This window comes from Bos mutus, chromosome 5 (assembly GCF_027580195.1).
Source record: "Bos mutus isolate GX-2022 chromosome 5, NWIPB_WYAK_1.1, whole genome shotgun sequence".
Taxonomy (NCBI): domain Eukaryota; kingdom Metazoa; phylum Chordata; class Mammalia; order Artiodactyla; family Bovidae; genus Bos; species Bos mutus.
The window spans coordinates 78070857-78092641 of NC_091621.1; positions in this window are offsets into that span (position 1 = coordinate 78070857).

The following is a 21785-nucleotide window of genomic DNA, read 5'->3' on the forward strand; positions in this document are numbered from 1 at the left end:
TTTTAAAAGTTTGTACTTTACCCCCCTCTTTTTTTTGAATGGGGGTCATTTTTAATATCTTTTATTGAATTTGTTACAATATTATTTCTGTTTTATATGTCTTGATTTTTTGACCTTGAGGCATGCAGGATCTTAGCTCCCCAACCTGGGATTGAACCCACACTCCCTGCGTTGGAAGGCGAAGGCTTAACCACTGAACCAGCAGGGAAGTCCCACCTGCTCCTAACTGGTGATGCATACAAAATGTTACCATCTTTAGCATGACTACCTGTCTCCTTTTAAGCCTTAAATAGAGAGGGGCAGAAAATAAACAGATAATGTGTTTCTCTCAAATGACCTCATTTGATCTGTTTCACCACTTTTACCCACAATGCATATCACATGGAGCTTCCCAGATGGTGCTAGTGGTAAAGAATCTGCCAGCCAATGCAGGAAATGCAGGAGACATGCATTCAATCCTTGGGTTGAGAAGATACCCTGGAGGAAAAAATGGCCACCCACTCCAGTATCTTTGCCAGGAGAATCCCATGGACAGAGGAACCTGGCAGGCTACAGTCCATGGGGTCACAAAGAGTCAGACGATACTGAGCACCTGAGCACCATCACATATCAAATATAAATTATTATGAATTCATTCCACCCCAAATTCAAGTGTTTGTTCTATTTTATTTTTCCATTTCCTTCATTAAGAAGCTATTATTCACAGTCTTCCTCTCCCAGCCCTGAGGGGAGAAAAAGGATCTTCTTGTTTTCTGTGGGTGGCCTCTGAGGGTTTCCAAGCAGATGTTTTGAGAATTAGATTTTGTCTCTAAAGTCGTGTCTGAATCACTTTGGTAAGTTGTTAGTATTCAGGAATATATTAGTATTCAGTAAGCTGCTACCTGAGTACCTCTCCCTAGCACCTCTGTTATTTTCCCCCTTTCTGTTCTTTTCTATTATTTAAACTGAGCACACACAAGTACCTTCTATATTCTGAGTGTGTAGTGTCTTGCAGTAATAGTATGTAAGGAACGTGCTCAGTCGTGTCTGACTTTTTGCATCCCCATCCATGGTCTGTAGCCTGCCAGATTCCTCCATCCATGGGATTTTTTAGGCAAGAATACTGGAGTTGTTTCCATTTCCTCCTCCAGGGGATCTTCTCCACCCAGGGATTGAACCTGGGCCTCCTGAATCTTTTGCATTGCAGGCGGATTCTTTACCTCTGAGCCACAGGGAAAGCTCTAATGATATGTAAGGAATATATCATTCATGATGTACAATCAATTATATATTACATAAAAATATATGTGCTAATATATTAGGAAGATTTCAACATTATTTTGCTTATGTTGGGTTGATCAGAAAGTTTGTTTGGATTTTTCTATAAGGTGCTACAGAAAAGCCTGAAGAAACTTTCTGGCCAACCCAATATGTATATTGACAGTGCTTTTCTCATCTAACTCAGAGATTTTAGGGACATCAGAAAAGTGCAATTTACCCTCAAGAAAATGATACACCATCTCTTGATCAAGCTCCATTTTTCTTTGAACGCCTTACCCCAAAATGTTCAATACAGAATGCAATAGTGTAGCCCGGCAGTTTCTGTGTCTCTCTCTGTGAAAGGGGATAGTGTGGAAGTGATACAAAATAAGTTCTCGGGCTCATTTAATGAAAAATAGCCCTTTATGGCAAGATTTGGAGAAGTTAAAGCACTGGATTGGAAACAGGACTTTTGATGTGATACTCGTGTTCAGGGATAAAGTATTTGAGATTTTAATTTAGCAAACTAGCTGATGCATTCTAAAATGTATGGTTCTGAAGGACAGGAAGAAACCTGAAGGAGAGAAAGAATGAAAATCAACAAAGTGAATTCCAGTAGCTTAAAGAGTCTCCTGGGAAGGGTTTTTTAAAAAGACATAGACATGTAAGAGAACTGCTTGCTTCATAAGAAAACAATATGGTTTCAATAACATATGAAAAAACGATCTCGACCCATGAGAAAGCAGGGAAGGGTAGAAGCAAATTAACTTGGTGTGGCCAAGGGTTGCTGTAAAATGATCTCAGAAGTGGAAGTTTGCCAGGCTACCAGAGAAAAGGATGGAAAAAAATGGAAATAATTTGCTGAGAAAACCAGAAAAGCCAAAGTAGGAAATGAAATGTAACTAGTGAAGAACGTTAGGAAAAAATAGCAGAAAAAAAATGTATTGTTTAAATATCAAAGCCATAAATGAGAGGTGTAGAAAAAATACTACCTTTGTAAGAGAAAAAAGAAGGCTAAAAATCTGATATACTTGAAGCCAAAGTCTAAAAAATGTTAATCATGAAAATATTTTCTCACATCTAATCCCTCAATTATACATAACCACTTTGTATGCATTTTCTTCTAGACCTGAGCTATATAATACTTGAAATAAGGTTAGTCCAAATTGAGGAGTGCTTTAAGTGTCAAATACATGCTGTATTTTGGAGAGTTAGTAAATTTTATTTATTATTAGATTTACTAATAATTTTATATTGATTATGTATTGATTATGTATACAAATGTATAGACAGCATATTAAAAAGCAGAGATATTACTTTGCCAACAAAGGTCTGTCTAATCAAAGCTATGGTTTTTCCAGTAGTCATGTATGGATGTGAGAGTTGGATTATAAAGAAAGCTGAGCACCGAAGAACTGATGTTTTTGAACTGTGGTGTTGGAGAAGACTCTTGAGAGTCCCTTGGACTGCAAGGAGATCCAACCAGTCCATCCTAAAGGAGATCAGCCCTGAATGTTCATTGGAAGGACTGATGCTGAAGCTGAAACTCCAATACTTTGGCCACCTCATGTGAAGAACCGACTCATTGGAAAAGACCCTGCTGCTGGCAAAGACTGAAGGCAGGAGGAGAAGGGGACGACAGAGGATGAGATGGTTGGATGGCATCACTGACTTGATGGACATGAATTTCAACAAGCTCTGGGAGTTGGTGATGGACAGGGAAATCTGGCAAGCTGCAGTCCATGGGGATGCAAAAAGTCGGACATGAATTGAGCAACTGAACTGAACTGATGTATAGAAATTATAATATTTTAGAAAATTGTGTTAACCATAATATATTTAAAATTATTTTGTCTAAATGACATGAGTGGGTCACATTATATTTCTCTCTGATGGTGCTATCTACTTTTTATTTCCTATACATAACAACCAGGAAGACTTTGTTAAACCTAGAATCATCTGAAGTTACTCAATTAAAATGGGAATAGAAGTTTCATAAATACATTAAATTGGTTAAATAAAGAGGTTGTGAGACTGAGGCAGCTCTAATGTCGAGGTGGCTTATGTAAAGAGATCAGAATCTCAACCTGTAAATGCCCCAAGATTACCAAACTGAAACGTTCAGTTAAGTTCAGTTCAGTTGCTCAGTTGTGTCCGACTCTTTGCGACCCCATGAACCACAGCACGCCAGGCCTCCCTGTCCATCACCAGCTCCTGGAGCCCACCCAAACCCATGTCCATCGAGTCAGTGATGCCATCCAACCATCTAATCCTCCGTTGTCCCCTTCTCCTCCTGCCCTCAATCTTTGCCAGCAGCAGGGTCTTTTCCAATGAGTAGCTCTTCACATGAGGTGGCCAAAGTACTGGAGTTTCAGCTTCAACATCAGTTCTTCCAATGAACACCCAGGACTGATCTCCTTTAGGATGGACTGGTTGGATCTCCTTGAAGCCCAAGGGACTCTCAAGAGTCTTCTCTAACACCACAGTTCAAAAGCATCAATTCTTCGGCACTCAGCCTTCTTCACAGTCCAACTCTCACATCCATACATGACCACAGGAAAAACCATAGCCTTGACTAGATGGACCTTTGTTGGCAAAGTAATGTCTCTGCTTTTGAATATGCTATCTAGGTTGGTCATAACTTTCCTTCCAAGGAGTAAGCATCTTTTAATTTTATGGCTGCAATCACCATCTGCAGTGATTTTGGAGCCCCAAAAAATAAAGTCTGACACTGTTTCCATTGTTTCCCCATCTATTCACCATGAAGTGATGGGACCGGATGCCATGATCTTTGTTTTCTGAATGTTGAGCTTTAAGCCAACTTTTTCACTCTCCTCTTTCACTTTCATCAAGAGGCTTTTGAGTTCCTCTTCACTTTCTGCCCTAAGGGTGGTGTCATCTGCATATCTGAGGTTATTGATATTTCTCCTGGCAATCTTGATTCCAGCTTGTGCTTCTTCCAGCCCAGCATTTCTCATGATGTACTCTGCATATAAGTTAAATAAGCAGGATGACAATATACAGCCTTGATGTACTCCTTTTCCTATGTGGAACCAGTCTGTTGTTCCATGTCCAGTTCTAACTGTTGCTTCCTGGCCTGCATACAGATTTCTCAGGAGGCAGGTCAGGTGGTCTGGTATTCCCATCTCTTTAAGAAAACCAATCAAAGTCACCCAGGCTTCTGTTATAACCAGTTTCCTTTCTTTGCCTCCAGGCTCTCTATGTCACTCTTTCCCCTGGGTTTTGACTTTGGAATGCTCCTAATCATTTCCAGTTTGGTGCTGCCTGATCCCAACAAATATTTGCTCCAATAAACTCTTAAAATTTTTAATATGGCTTATTTGTCTTTTAACAGCTCCTTTTTGTTTTTTTACACTTTCAATTTTAAAATTTTATTTATTTTTGTTGTGTTAGTTTCTGCTGTACAACATGAATCAGCTATATATATACATATGTTCCCTCACTCTTGAGTCTCCCTCCTACCCTCTATGCCAACACATGGATAGATAAGGAAGATGTGCTACATATATACAATGGAATATTACTCAGCCATTAAAAGGAATGAAATTGAGTCAGTTATACTGATGTGGATGAACCTAGAGTCTGTCATAAGAGTGAAGTAGGTCAGGAAAAGAAAAACAAATATTGCATATTAACACACATATATGGAATCTTATAACAGTTCTTCAAAAGGACCCTTATGATTTTTCATCTTGAAAGTGTAATGAAAGATGTAGAAGTAATTTTATCATAAGCCTTCTTAAAATGAAATTAGGTTATACTTTCAACTATACACCAGTTCTTAGAAGAAAATATCAATAAATAAAGTGACAGGGGAGGGAATTGGGAGATAATTTTTACAAAGAAAATGAAAGATAGTTTAAGACTACACATTTCAATTCATATTGGATTATTTTGAAACATAGGCATAAAGAGGACCAATTTTGAAGAAATGTTTGAAGAGTTCATCAATTTCCTTAATGGCCTCTCAGAATATTTTACTAGTCAGATTATTCTCTTTTGCATGGCACATTTTATCATCATCCTTGTTAACTTTATCTTCAATTTTTTATTGATCTAACTCTCTGAATTCTTATCTTTTAGCAGCTTTGCAAGTGATTTTGTGCTTTCCAGACTCTCTCTCATTTCATTAAGTCTTGGAACTCTGATGACTTAGATTATGACTACGTAGATAATGAGGACCCTGGTATATGTTTATATAGTGGGGATAACACTTTAATACAGGTCTATACTCTATATTGCTACTTAATCCTGAGGACAGTTATTTCTCAATGTCTTCAAGAAATCTTTATAAACATCATTTAAGTAAATGACTACTAATAGTCTATCTTACAGATAAATTATAATCTATAATTTATTTAAACATGACCTTATTTTGGATATTTTCTGTTTGCTCCTTTTTGGCTCTTATAAATAACATCTCTGAGCACACACCTTGTTTTTTGCTCCTAATAAGTAACTAGGAGTATAATTACAAAGTAAAAAACTATGGACACTTTTATCCAAATTGCCAAATAGTTTTCCTGAATATTAGTTATAATTCATACCTTTATCAGAAGTATATCAGCATTCATGGAATAATACCTTTGTCAATATTATTACCAAGAAAAGTATTTCTGATAATCTAATATGAGAAAATGATATCTACTTATTTTTATTTGAATTTCTTGGATAATGAGTTTTAAGATATTATGAGCAAGATGTTTTTAAAGATGTTTTCATGTTTTAAAAATGTATGTAAACGGTATCATACTGCATGTGTCATTCAGAAGGCAATTTCTCTTTAATTTTTTGTTACAAATTAATCTTTTTTTTAAGGATTTATCCATGTCAAAACACTTTAACTGCTAGAGATATTCAGGAGGCAATTTCTCTTTACTTTTTTGTTCCAAATTAATTTTTTTAAAGGATTTATCCATGTCAAAACACTTTAACTGCTAGAGATATTTAATCATAATTATTCATTCTTATATTTAGCATTTTTTCTTTTTTGCTATTGCCAGCAAATTTGGAAAATTCAGCAGTGGCCACAGGACTGGAAAAGGTCAGTTTTCATTCCAATCCCAAAGAAAGGCAATGCCAAAGAATGCTCAAACTACTGCAAAATTGCCCTCATCTCACACGCTAGTAAAGTAATGCTCAAAATTCTCCAAGCCAAGCTTCAGCAATACGTGAAACGTGAACTTCCAGATGTTCAAGCTGGTTTTAGAAAAGGCAGAGGAACCAGAGATCAAATTGCCAACATCTGCTGGATCATGGAAAAAGCAAGAGAGTTCCAGAAAAACATCTATTTCTGCTTTATTGACTATGCCAAAGCCTTTGACTGTGTGGATCACAAGAAACTGTGGAAAATTCTGAAAGAGATGGGAATACCAGACCACCTGACCTGCCTCTTGAGAAACCTGTATGCAGGCCAGGAAGCAACAGTTAGAACTGGACATGGAACAACAGACTGGTTCCAAATAGGAAAAGGAGTATATCAAGGCTGGATATTGTCACCCTGCTTATTTAACTTATATGCAGAGTACATCATGAGAAACGCTGGGCTGGAAGAAACACAAGCTGAAATCAAGATCACTGGGAGAAATATCAATAAGCTCAGATATGCAGATGACACCACCCTTAGGGCAGAAAGTGAAGAGGAACTCAAAAGCCTCTTGATGAAAGTGAAAGAGGAGAGTGAAAAAGTTGGCTTAAAGCTCAACATTCAGAAAACGAAGATCATGGCATCTGCTCCCATCACTTCATGGGAAATAGATGGGGAAACAGTGGAAACAGTATCAGACTTTATTTTTTGGGGGCTCCAAAATCACTGCAGATGGTGACTGCAGCCATGAAATTAAAAGACGCTTACTGTTTGGAAGGAAAGTTATGACCAACCTAGATAGCATATTCAAAAGCAGAGACATTACTTTGCCAACAAAGGTCCATCTAGTCAAGGCTATGGTTTTTCCAGTGATCAGGTATGGCTGTGAGAGTTGGACTGTGAAGAAGGCTGAGCGCCGAAGAATTGATGCTTTTGAACTGTGGTGTTAGAGAAGACTCTTGAGAGTCCCTTGGACTGTAAGGAGATCCAACCAGTCCATTCTGAAGGAGAGCAGCCCTGGGATTTCTTTGGAAGGAATGATGCCAAAGCTGAAACTCCAGTACTTTGGCCACCTCATGCGAAGAGTTGACTCATTGGAAAAGACTCTAGTGCTGGGAGGGATTGGGGGCAGGAGGAGAAGGGGACGACAGAGGATGAGATGGCTGGATGGCATCACTGACTCAATGGATGTGAGTCTGGGTGAACTCCGGGAGTTTGTGATGGACAGGGAGGCCTGGCGTGCTGTGATTAACGGGGTCGCAAAGAGTCAGACACGACTGAGAGACTGAACTGAACTGACTGCAAATAATACAAAAAATTTAAAATAAGCCTCCTGGTGCACTAAGGCACATATACCTGGAAGAAGAATTGTTAGGTCCTAGAGAATGGCACCCCACTCCAGCACTCTTGCCTGGAAAATCCGATGGACAGAGGAGCCTGGTGGGCCGCAGTCCTTGGGGTCGCAAAGAGTCAGACAAGACTCAGCGACTTCACTTTCACTTTTCACTTTCATGCATTGGAGAAGGAAATGGCAACCCACTCCAGTGTTCTTGCCTGGAGAATCCCAGGGACGGGAGAGCCTCGTGGGTTGCCATCTATGGGGTTGCACAGAGTCGGACACGACTGAAGCGACTTAGCAGCAGCAGAGAATCTACGTCCTCAATTTTACTACTTACAGCCATATTTTAATCCATAGTGGACTGTCCCAGTTTACATTCTCCCCAGCGATTAATGAGAACTCCCAATTCTCTGCACCTTTGAGAAGGTTTGGTCTTGAGAAGCTTTAATTATTATTTTTTTAGGTTTCCATTTTCCTGGTTCTAGTGAAATTGAACATCATTTCATAGATACATTGGCCACTTGGATTTTTCCTTCAGTATATATCCTATTTGTATATTTTAACCAGCTTTATGTTGGTTACTTCTTCTTTCATATTGGATTATATAAGCATTTAATATTTTCTAGACGTTAATCCTTTGTTGATAACATGCATTGAAAAATATAGTCTTTCAGGTTGTGACTTGCCTTTTCACTTTGCTTTCATATTTATAACAGTGCAGACTTTTGGAGAAGGCAATGACACCCCACTCCAGTACTCTTGCCTGGAAAATCCCATGGATGGAGGAGCCAGCCTGGTAGGCTGCAGTCCATGGGGTCTCGAAGATTCGGACACGACTGAGCGACTTCCCTTTCACTTTTCACTTTCATGCATTGGAGAAGGAAATGGGAACCTACTCCAGTGTTCTTGCCTGGAGAATCCCAGGGACTGGGGAGCCTGATAGGCCTCCATCTGTGGGGTCACACAGAGTTGGACACGACTGAAGCAACTTAGCAGCAGCAGCAACAGCAGCAGCAGACTTTTGGAATACCAGTTTAATCAAATTCCCTGATAGCTCAGTCTGTAGAGAATCTGCCTGCAATGCAGGGGACTCAGGTTCAATTCCTGGGCAGGAAAGATCCCCTGGAGAAGGAAATGGCAACCCACTCCAGTATTCTTGCCTGGAGAATCCCATGGACAGAGGAGCCTGGAGGGCTATAGTTCGTGGGGTCACAAGAGTTGGACATGACTTAGGGACTAAACCATCCCCACAATCCATTTTTTATAAAATAAAAATTCATGCTTTTTTTCTTGTTTAAGAAAATCTCTACTGAGATCAAGAAGACGTTCTCCCAATTTTCTCCTAAAACTTGTGAGTTTTTTTTTTCAAGTTTATGCCTTAATTCACTTGGAATTTATTTCTGTCGTTGGTGGAAGAGAGAGAGATAATTTTGTGGGCAATTAATCATATCAGGATCATTGATTAAATATCCCATCTTTTCTTTAAATATCTCCATTGATTTCTTTTAAGGTCATTTATTTCATATATCAAATTTTAATTTACACGTGTGCTTACCTCTGAGTTCTCTACTCTCTTCTATTGGCTTATTTGTCCATTTCTTACTAATATACTCTCAATAATTTGACTTTATAGTTAAGTCTTGATCTCTAGTAAGGCAAACCTGTCTTTCACTTTATATCTAGTTTAGGAGTGTTTTAACCCCTTTCCCTTACATGTGAATTGTAGAATTGAATAAATACTTGAATAGAGTCTCATTTCTTTTATAGATTTATTCAGGGAGAATTAATCTCTTTTCAATATTGAATCTTCCATTCACAGACATATTTTATTTCTCCATTCATTCAGGTCTTTGCATATGAACTACACTATTGTAATTTTTAAAATAAAGATTTTACAAAATATTTATTCATTTCTAGATTTTATTGACTTTATGGATGATATTTTTTCCATTAAGCTTTCTAATTGTCAATTACTTACAGACCTCTTTTGACTTTCTAGCAGCTTTTTTGAGATGTTATTTATGTATCATACAATTCATTCATTTAAAGTATTTATACACAATTTAATGTTTTAAACTATTCAAAGATGTGTGATTTTTAGAAGTCAATTTTAGAAGGTTTTCATGACCTCAGGAGAAACCCAGCATCTTTTAGTTCGCCTCCTACGTTTCCATCTCGCCCCCACCCCCCACAAGGGTTTTGGACATGTCTTCAGAATGAAACAAACATCCATCCAAGAGAGCAAATGAAATTAATAAGGGAAAGAGAATAAACAGAGCAGCAGAGGCCCTGAGAACAAATGTCTATTTTCAGGAGGCAGTAAAAGGAAGAGGAATTATCCCAGGGGGACATGGGATCAACGAGAAATAGAGATGAGGGTCATCCATAGGAGCCAGAGGGAGAGTGAATCCCATTGAATGAAACATCAGTATTGCAGAAGAAGAGTGAGGCCAGAAAATCAGCCACTGACCTTTAGACAGCTCCTTGGCGACCTTTGGGAGAAAAGATTTTATAGAGCATGAAGTGGGGTAAAATTTCAAGAAAAGAAAAGAGTGCTTATACAGCTCACTGATTTAAGAAGTGTAGCAATGGAAAGAAAATAAAAATAGGACTGTAAATCATGGAGAAAGCATAGAGGAACATTCTTCAAGTTATCAGAAGTCTAAACATGCTTATAAGCAAAAGAGAAAAAAATCTGTGGAGAGAAGAAATTGAAGATGGAGTGTGCCATGCTTATTGAGGGAGGAGGATTCAGGAAGTGATGAAAAAGGTATGAGGCTGAGTTGAGTAAAAGAGGATGTGCTTTTAAATTTTTTTAGATTTACTTTTAATTTTTTATATTGGAGAATAGTTGATTTACAACGTTCTATTAGCTTCAGGAGTACAGCAAAGTTGAATCAGTTATATATATATATCCGTTCATTTTCAGATTCTTTTCCCATATAGGTTATTACAGAATATTAAGTAGAGTTTCCTGTACTTTACAGTAGGTTCTTCAGTTCGGTTCAGTTCAGTTGCTCAGTCGTGTCTGACGTTTTGCAACCCCATGGACCGCAGCACACCAGGCCTCCCTGTCCATCACCAACTCCCGGAGTTTACTCAAACTCATGTCCATTGAGTCGGTGACGCCATCCAACCATCTCATCCTCTGTTGTCCCCTTCTCCTCCTGCCTTCAATCCAGCATCAGGGTCTTTTCCAATAAGTCATTTCTTCACATCAGGTGGCCAAAGTATTGGAGTTTCAGCTTCAGTATCATTCCTTCCAATGAACATTCAGCACTGATTTCCTTTAGGATGGACAGGTTGGATCTCCTTGCAGTCCAAGGGACACTCAAGAATCTTCTTCAACCCCACAGTTCAAAAGCATCAGTTCTTCAGTGCTTAGCTTTCATTATAGTCCAACTCTCACATCCATACATGACTACTGGAAAAACCATAGCCTTGACTAGACAGAGCTTTGTTGCCAAAGTAATGTCTCTGCTTTTTAATAGGCTGTCTAGGTTGGTCATAACTTTTCTTCCAAGGAGTAAGTGTCTTTTAATTTAATGACTGGAGTCACCATCTGCAGTGATTTTGGAGCCCAGAAAAATAAAGTCTGTCACTGTTTCCACTGTTTCGCCATGAAGTGACAGGATCAGATGCCATGATCTTAGTTGAGTTTTAAGCCAACTTTTTCACTCTCCTCTTTCACTTTCATCAGGAGGCTCTTTAGTTCTTCTTTGCTTTCTGCATTAAGGGTGGTGTCATCTGCATATCTGAAGTTATTGATATTTCTACCAGCAATCTTGATTCCAGCTTGTGCTTCATCCAGTCCAGCGTTTCTCATGATGTACTCTGCATATAAGTTAAATAAGCAGGGTGACAATATACAGCCTTGACATAATCCTTTTCCTATTTGGAACCAGTCTGTTGTTCCAAGTACAGTTCTAACTGTTGCTTCCTGACTGGCATACAGATTTCTCAAGAGGCAGGTAGGTGGTCTGGTATTCCCATCTCTTTAAGAATTTTCCAGAGTTTGTAGGTTTCTATTAGTTATCTATTTTATATATGTTAATCCCAAATTTCTAATTTACCCTTCCCCCCACTTTTCCTCAGTTCAGCTGGTAAAGCATCCGCCTGCAATGCAGGAGACCCCAGTTTGATTCCTGGATTGGACAGTTCCCCTGGAGAAGGGATAGGCTACCCACTCCAGTATTCTTGGGTTTCCCTGGTGGCTCAGACAGTAAACAATCTGCCTGCAGTTGTGGGAGATCTGGGTTCAATCCCTGGGTTTGGAAGATCCCCTGCAGGAGGGCATGGCAACCCACTCCAGTATTCTTGCCTGGAGAATCCCATGGACAGAGGAGCCTGGCAGGCTGTAGTCCATAGGGTTGGAAAGAGTCAGACATGACTAAGCACAGCACAGCACCACTTTTCCTGTTTAGTAAAAAGAGACTGTTCTTAACCCCCATCATTGTCATGGCTAAATCTATATCATTGCTTCCAATTAAAAAACAAAAAAGGAGGCTGCTCTTTCTGGAAGGAACTAAGTCTTTGGAGCTGGAGAAGGAAGGTTAGACGTTCGTCTTAGGAGATGTTCATTTCTCGTCAAGACTGCTGAAGATAGCAGAGTGGGAGGAAGAAGTGAGCGCTTGGAGCACCTGGAGTAAGAAGGAAGAGGCGTCCACATGCCAGATACTCTCCACTTGCACAAGCCCAGGAGGGGAAAAAAATGAGTTGCTGCCCTGGAGCAAGCTCCCTGTTTGCCAGGCCAGCAGTGATGCAGCCTCTTTAAACTGCTCCGGAAGCCATGAGAACCAAGCATGCACACAGAAACTCACACACACACACACACACACACACACACACACACAGAGTAGCTTCAGGGGCTGACTGGAGCAGCCCCAGTGCATTCTGGGCTCCAGCCCCTTTGAGCCCTTGCCACGCCCCCGGCCACACTCCCTCCGAGAACTGTGGGACGCATCTCTTTCTTGTGTACACAGGTGGAGTAAATCCTATTCCCATCTATAGCCCTGCCTCTGGCCCAGCCCATCTGCTGACACCCTTCCTTTGGGCTGTGAACTCTACTCCCATGATCAGGCCTGGGGCAGCTTGAAGGCAGTGAGGAAAATCCCTTACACTTCCTCTCATAACGATTTCAAACCGGCTTTCCCAAAATATGATGTCATTTCATTCTCATGGCACCATAACATTACTGTCCCCAATCTAAAGATGCCAATCACTAGGTATCTGGAGTGAGACCATGCAGCTGATATTACTATCAGGCTTTTTGATTTGAAAACCCAAGCTCTTTCAAGCACCCCCAAGATCTATACTTGACAGATCCACTTGAGTGTTGGGGAGGTGGGTTCTGGGAATTGAAAGGCAAGAATGAGGGCGAAAAGGTGAATGACAAAAGCAATGATACAAAACTGCCACCCAGTCTTAGCTTGCTGAGAATGGTTCCTTCCTCTGTGTTCAGGAAGCCATCTCCATATCTACTGAAGGGACACCATGGTACCTATATATTTAAAGTCTTCTGGAAATCAAAGGCTTAATGAGTTCTTAGAAGCAGTAAGGCAGGCAACATAGGTGGGCGTTTGGTGATGATGGTGGTAGTCGGGACATGGACAGGTGAAGGGCACTGTGTTACCTGAAACACAAGCAGGAAATGGGCTGTTTCCTCCTCCTTCACCTTGGGTGTGGGCTGGTCTGCTCCCCAGTGAAGGGCACTGGCCAGATACGTGACCTGGGTGAGTCCCTTCATCTTTCTAGGGTTGGGCTTCCTTTCCTGGATGATGAGATGGTACTAGATGATTCCTAAGGTCTGACTAAACCCAAATTGTCTCTGAGTCCTTCATTGGTAGGAAAACGGAAATCATAGAGCAGGAGAAAAATTTCTTCAGGCAGACTTTCTGTTCAAGGTCTCTTCTGATTTCCCGTGGGGGCAGTGAAATCATGAATGAGTCTGTGAAACATGATTTTCTCAGAGGTGGTTTGTGCCCTGTGCTACTTACAAAATGAACAAACCTATCAACCAATGAACCAACTAAGTGAAGTGAAGTGAAGTGAAGTTGCTCAATCGTGTCCAACTCTTTTCGACCCTATGGACTGTAGCCTATAACGCTCCTCCATCCGTGGGATTATCCAGGCAAGAGTACTGGAGTGGGTTGCCATTTCCTTCTCCAGAGGATCTTCCCAACCCAGGGATCGATCCTGGGTCTCCCACATTGTAGGCAGATGCTTTACCATCTGAGCCACCAGGGAAGTCCATGAACCAACTAATTACCCAACAAATCAACTGACTGGCCAACACATACCTGAATGGGTAGGAGTGGAGCCCTGGCAAACATCCTCTTCTGTGAAAAACATCGAATAATGCTGAAATAGAGAGCATACTGAGATACCGCCAGCAATCCCAGACCTGCAGCTGTTCAGTGGACCCCACGTATAAGTGACAGTAATGTACGTGGCCAGCTAGACTGGTCTTGCAGCGAGGCCAGTGTGCCTTGGAATGAAGTATTTCCAGGCATGGATTTTCTCTAAAGCTCCAATGGCTGGACGGCTGCCCTGGGGTGTTTCCGAACATGAACCTGTAAGTGTCTGGTGCTCCCAGGCTCGCAGAGCACAGGCGATTTTGGTTTCATGTGGCCCTGCCAACAGTGGAGAGGCCCCGAATGCACTTTCAGTCATGTGACCCGGTGACTCAGGCCCATTCTGGTTCATGCTTGTTGGAGTGTGAGAACCAGGGAGGAAAGGTGAAAAGCTATACACCAGCTCTCTGGGAGGGTCTGGGCTTGAGTAATAGTTTGTTGTTATATGGCTCACCCTGAAGCCTTTTTATGCGAGCGTAATTAAGTTATAGCTATAGAATCGCGATCTCCAAGTGAGGTTTCTAGAGCTCATATATTTTAGCTCCAGTCTCCAACAGGAATAAGCCAAAATAATCCACGGGGGAAAAAAAAATCTGCATTTCACCACTTCCTTTAATGAAATGGTTTGGTATTTAACCACCTCATCACCAGAAATATTTCTGTAGTCTTAACCTGAATTCACCCTGCCACGTTTCAGCATGATTTTTCTTACTCTGGGAGACAGACTGGAAAATTCGTTTCATGGCAGCAGGAATGTCTAAGTAATCTTAAGGGAAGGTGCTTATTCCAACTTTCTTTTCTCTTCCTTGCCAATCTATAGCCCCCTTTCCAACTAGATTTCAAGCGTTGAACTGCCTTTCTGAATCTTTCACTGTTGAGCCCCTCTTGTCCAGTGAGACCAGAGCACACAGGCTTGGAGCTGATTTTTTCATGCATTTGTTCTTGCTGATATGCTCTTTTGCACATATTCTATTTCAGGTCACAATGCTCTGTATTTGTAAGCAGGATGGATTCTCTTTAATGCAACTCTGGTGCTCTGGAAAATGTCTGGGCTTGGAATCAGAAGTATTGGATTTGTCACTCTCCAGCTGTTACTTGAGACACATTGTTCAGCCTTGAAGAGATTCAGTTTACTCATCTGGAAAACAGAGAAAATGGGACTTTAATTGCTGGGGTCATTGTGAAAAAACATCAAGGAAAATGTATGAAAGTGCTTAGGATAATGGCTAACACTTCACAGGTGACCCGCAGACACTAGCTCACGTTCTTTAAGGGCAGTGTCTTTAACTTCTGTTTCTATAGTAGTAGTAGCGCTCAGGCGCTCAGTTGTGTCTGACTCTTTGCAATGCCGTGGACTGTTGGCCCCCAGGATTCTCTGTCCATGAAATTTCGCAGGCAGGAATACTGGAGTGGGTTGCCATTTCCTTCTCCAGGGGATCTTCCCGACCCAGGAATTGAACCCATGTCTCCTGCATTGGCAGGCAGATTCTTTACCACTGAGGCACCTGGGAAGCTCCTTCTGTTTCTATGGTTTTCCTTGTTAAGGGCTCAGGGTGCTGTTTTGCTCATCAGAGAAGCTTCATCAGGACTGCTGACTGGCTATCTTATTTGGTTGCTGAGGACATGCAAGTGGGAAAGGATTTAGGACCATGGCTTAGATGATAAAGAATCTACCTGCAATGCAGGAGACTGGGGTTCAATCCCTGGGTCAGGAAGATGCCCTGCAGAAGGGAATGGCAACCCACTCCAGTATTCTTGCCTGGAGAATTTCATGGACAGAGGAACCTGGTGAGCTACTGTCCATGGGGTCACGGAGAGTCGGACACAACTGAGCGACTAACACTTTGTAAAATTTGTGATCTGAAGTCTGGCAAAGTCCCAGATTGAGGATTCCCATGCCAGGTGGGCTGCAGGAAATGGAAAGATGGGACAGCACGTGTCTGCCAGGGAACCAGGTGAGGCCAGATCCATGAGCCAGACATCTAGGGAAAAAAGGACTGAGGATTTAGTGTGAAAGAGTAGTCTGCTGCAGGCATATAGACAAGAAATTTTACCATAAAACACTCTGTCTCTTGTAACTTCTCCAGCTCTTAGAGTTCACCTTTGTGCTGCCTTTTCTGTCTTACCGACTCACTTCAACAAGTCCATTCTGATCCTTATCTGTGTGTGGGGGGGGCTTCTCTATCTAGGTGCCTGGTTTGATTACCTAGGAAGGTACACAAGTAATTGCTGAGAAAGGAATTTATTTTTCCCCAGAAAACATGGGATCTTCCCTCCATCTGGTTCCTTAGTGCTTCTTTTGCACGAGGGTTGGAGACCCCATGAGATGGCTGCAGTGATGCTCAGGCGAGTTTAGGGGACAGAGGTGGGCACTAGTCTGATGTGACTCCGGGTAAAGTGTGCAGGGTTTCAACCTGAGGAGGGGTTGAGCAACCTGCTCCACAAGTGTTCTGGGAGGAAATGAGATTTGGGTGGGAAACCCTAAGCCTGGAGATTACTGAGGACTAGGGCGGGGTTTGTTTGTAGAGGGTGAGACCAGCTGAATGTAGGGAGGGGGGAGGGGAGGGAGCCTGTCAGAAGGTCAAGGATAGTGTCACATCCGATGCACAGCTCACTTTTTTGGTCAAAGCAAATGGAGCAGTCAGGTGGCTGCTACTCATTTATTTTTCTACTACACATACCTTGACCCATGATAGGATCCTCAGATACAGAGTTGAACACATTCCTCTGTTCATTCACAGGCTGTGCAAGATCAGAGTCTGGTTTTATCTTGGTTGTTTCCCCCTTTATCCCTGATGGTCACTCCCATTTCTCTTCCACTCCCTTTCTCATTTCCCACTTCCTCCAAATACCAATCACTGACTCATATCTGATAGTCTTCAATGATACAACCTTGAACCTGTGTTCCTAGAAGTTCGGCAAGAGCATCCCTGGGCTCTTTGATGATGCTAGAAGTTCGGCAAGAGCATCCCTCCCACTTTGATGATGCTCCAGAAATGCATGGGCAAGTCTATTTCCCTGAATCTTCTCCATCACTTGCTATTACCCAGCCTTCTAATTTTTGTGCATTGTGTATGTGAATAAAGTAGTATGTCACTGTTTAAAAGTTTGTGTTTCTCTGATTTCTATGCTCTCCTAGAAATACATATCTCATCCTTGTTATCTGTTCTCTAAATTGTGTATTACATGTTTTGTTCATTTTTCCCTTGAATTTCCAATCTTTTTCATGTTGATTTGCAAGAGTTTCTCCTATGAGTTAGATATATAATTATCTATAGTGTAGATAATATAATTTGTGCTGTTCTCATTCAGTTATGGAATCAAGAGTCTACTTATTAGCCTCATAAAGTGATTGACATTTTCACTTCTATAATGGTTATTTATCTATGCAAGTATTAAATTTATTCTTTGCTAATTTGACACTTTTATTTTTAAGGACTTTATTTTAAAATTTTAATTATTATTTTTCAGTTAAGTCACATAAAATGTCATTTTATTAAATTGTATGTTTTCACATTCTTTAAAAAAAATTCTATTAAAGTATAGTTGATTTACAATGTATGTATCTATTCTTATTTAGATTATTTTACATTATAGGTTCTAGAGAAGGGAATGGCTACCCACTCCAGTATTCTTGCCTGGAAAATCCCATGGACAGAGGAGTCTGGTGGGTTACAGTCCATAGGGTCACAAAGAGTCAGACACAACTGAGCGACTAAGCATGTGCTTTATAGATTATTCCAAGACATCAAGTATAGTTCCTTGTGCTATACAGTAGGTCCTTATTGTTTGTCAGTTTTATATATGGTAGAGTGTATATTTTAATCCCAGACTGAATTGATCCCACTTCCCTTCTTCCTTTGGTAACCATAAGTTTGTTTTCTGTCTGTGAGTCTATTTTTGTTTTGTAAATAGATTCATTTGTATCATTTTTTTAGATTCCACATATAATTTTGCACTTTTAAAATTCACGATAATGTCATTAGGTTATGGATTCCTCTGCTTATCTATGTTGTATAATAATAACACTCTGTAAGTCTTTTCAATTCTTCTCTAGTCTATACCTTAACTTTCACTTTCTTGTTTCTTTATAGAAAAAATAAAAATATATATGGTGTTTACTTATTTATTCTTAATTGACATAAGTCTCATAGTGAGTTCTTCTTAGTGGAGTACTTCTTCCAAGAGAATATTAAGAGAAGTCTTATGTATGCCTGCTATACCATTAATTCTGTCCCCAATTTTAAATAGTTTGATTGGTGTTAAAATTCTAGGTTGAAGGTTCTTGAATTTCAACACTGAAAAAGTTATTCTCTTGGCCGGCATTTATTGTAGATATTAAGAATTCCTGTTTCTTTTTAGGTGATCTATATTTTCTCCCTGGCAACTTTTAAAATTATCATTTTTGGTTTCCTAAAATACATTTACTTTCTTTACCTTCTGAGCCCCATGACATGACAGCAAAGGAATAAAAATATAGTATAAACTTCCAATAGCATAGACAACATATAAAGAGTCTTCAGAAGATAGGCAATTATGTGACATGTGGTTTATAGGGAGTAGGACTGTTACCAAAAGGAATTTGAGTCTACTCATCTGATGTGCGGCAATGCCAATCTACTGACACAGCACCGTGGTGTCAGTGAAGTGTTTATCAAAGGGCATCAAGCAAGGGGAATAGGCAGCTTGTTCTCAAAATGCCTGAACTTCCTGATGACTTTCAGGGAGGCACTTTTTAAGGCAACATTTGGGGGTGAGAGCTGTGGGGTGCATGACTCTCTTCTGATTGGTTGGTGGTGAGGGAACAGGGTGATGTTTGGGGAATCTTAATCATGAACCTTCTGGTTATCTGAGGTCTATGCACTTGTGATCAGCATGTGGTCTCCATCCTTCACCTGGCTGGGGTCTTACTTTCTGCAGAACAGCTCAAAGATAATGTGTCAGATTGGTATTTTATCCCTTGAGGAGGAACTATGACTCTTTGTTGCTGCACTATTGTTTAAGCAATCATTACTTTTCTTGTTTGACTGCTCTTTGTTTCTGCATTCCCTCACTTCTCTGATAAGTAGAAACTCAGGGAGGGCCTAGGAGACTAAAGCATTTTTCTGCAAATAATAAACAAGGGACTCAGGGGGACTTATATACCCAGGAGGGTCCTGTGGGGTCCTGTTCAATTTTAATCCTTCCTTTCTTTGATATCCCTCAATCCTGAGGGGAACAGGGGCAGGACAAGAAAGGGAATTAAATTTTGGATCGAGAAGTTATTGTAAACTCCACCGGGGAACTTGGTCTTAGGGGAGCTTGGTTTCGGGAGGAGGCTTGGGGGCTGATGAGCGGAGGTAGACAGAAGTAGGTGCTGTGAAGAACACAAGCAGCGTGGGTGACTGTTAGTGGAGGCTTTTCTTGAATAATCCTAAAAGGGTTCAGGACTCGAAAGCTCTAGATTTGATGGTGGGCAAAAGGGAGATATGGGCTCCCTGGTGGCTCATGGGTAAAGAATCCGCCTGTAATCCAGGAGCCACAGGTTCAATCCCTGTGTCTGGAAGATCCCCTGGAGGAGGGCATGGCAACCCACTCCGGTATTCTTGCCTGGAGAATCCCATGGACAGAGGAGCCTGGAGGGCTACAGTCCAAAGGTTTGCAAAGAGTCAGACACAACTGATGTGACTTAGCACAAAAGGGAGAGACAGGCTGAGAAACCCACAACTTCTCCACCCTGAGGTCGTGGGGAAGGATTGAAACTGAGTAGCATCCTGAAAAACCCTTCCAAGTACAACCCCCACCCCCGACCCCCCACCAGGTCCCGGTTTCTTTTCTGTGTGTGTGTGTGTGTGTGTGTGTGTACTCTCATTTATTTTTTAACCAATTTAACTGTGGTATAATTTACATACAATAAAATGCACTCGTTTTAAGAATACAATTCATTGAAAATTTATACCTTTGTGTAACCACCGCTGTCATCAAGACGTAGAACAGTGCTGTCACCCCCAAAATTTCCTCATGCCCCTTAGTAACCAATCTCTTGTCCCTATATCCAGCCCCAGGCAACCACTCAACTATTTCCTGTCCCTATAGTTTAGATTTCCCTTTTTCAGATCTCATTTGTATGGGTTATATTCTTGTTTGTAGGAAAAAGATTCCTGTCTCCTAGACCTTCCCAGAGTTCCAAAGGGCAGATTTCAGCAGTACTAATTAGAGAAGGGAGGGAGTGCAGAAACAAAGGAGAAGCAGCCACTTTATAGTGCAGCAATAAAGCAGAGTGCTAGCTCCTCCTCAAGGGATATATTGACACATAACAATCTGATACAAATCCTAGAGTTCTTTTATTGGAACTAAGGTTCTTACCCAGGTGGAGGATGGTAATTTCAGGCTGACCACAAGATTCCTGGGATTCCATCCAATTACTACACGCTCAGTCGTTCAGTCATTCAGTCTTTGCGACCCCCTGGTCTGTAGCCCACCAGGCTCCTCTTGCGATGGAATTTTCCAGGCAAGAATGCTGGAATGGGTTGCCATTTCTGACTCCAGGGGCTCTTCCTGACCCGGGGATTGAACCTATATCTCTTGTGTCTCCTGCAGTTGGCAGGAGGATTCTTTATCACTGAGCCACCTGGGAAGCACAAATCAGAAAAAAACCCCAAATTTTGCCTTTAAAAACTCTACCCTGAAAATCATGAGGTATTTGGGTCTTTTGAGCATGACCTGCCCATCCTCCCTGCTTGACTCTTTCTCTGCCTCAACTTTTAGTTCAGTTTAGTTCAGGCACTCAGTCCTGTCCAACTCTTTGCGAACCATGGACTGCAGCACCAAGTCCTGGAGTTTACTCAAACTCATTCCATTGAGTCGGTGATCTCATCCAACCATCTCATCTTCTGTCGTCCCCTTCTCCTGCCTTCAATTTTTCCCAGCATCAGGGTCTTTACAAATGAGTCAGTTCTTTGCATCAGGTGGCTAAAGTACTGTAGTTTCAGCTTCAACATCAGTCCTTCCGAAGAATATTCAGGACTGATTTCCCTTAGGATGGACTGGTTTGATCTCCTTGCAGTCCAAGGGACTCTCAAGAGTCTTCTCCAACAACACAGTTGAAAAGCATTAATTCTTCTGTGCTCAGCTTTCTTTATAGTCCAACTCTCACATCCATACATGACTATTGGAAAGACCATAGCTTTGCCTAGATTGACGTTTGTCAGCAAAATAATGTCTCTGCTTTTTAATATGCTGTCTAGGTTGGTCATAACTTTTCTTCCAAGGAGTAAGCGTCTTTTAATTTCATGGCTGCAATCACCATCTTCAGTGATTTTGGAGCCCCCCAAAATAAAGTCTGTCACTGTTTCCACTGTTTCCCCATCTATTTGCCATGAAGTGATGGGACCAGATGCCATGATCTTAGTTTTCTGAATGCTGAGTTTTAAGCCAACTTTTTCACTCTCCGCTTTCACTTTCTTCAAGAGGCTCTTTAGTTCTACTTCACTTTCTGCCATAAGGGTGGTGTCATTTGCATATTTGAAGTTATTGATATTTCTCCTGGCAATCTTGATTCCAGCTTGTGCTTCTTCCAGCCCAGTGCTTCTCATGATGTACTCTGCATATAAGTTAAATAAGCAGGGTGACAATATACAGCCTTGACGTTCTCCTTTCCCTATTTGGAACTAGTGTGTTGTTCCAAGTCCAGTTTTAACTGTTGCTAACAGTTCTAACTGTTGCTTCCTGACTGGCATACAGATTTCTCAAGAGGCAGGTCAGGTGG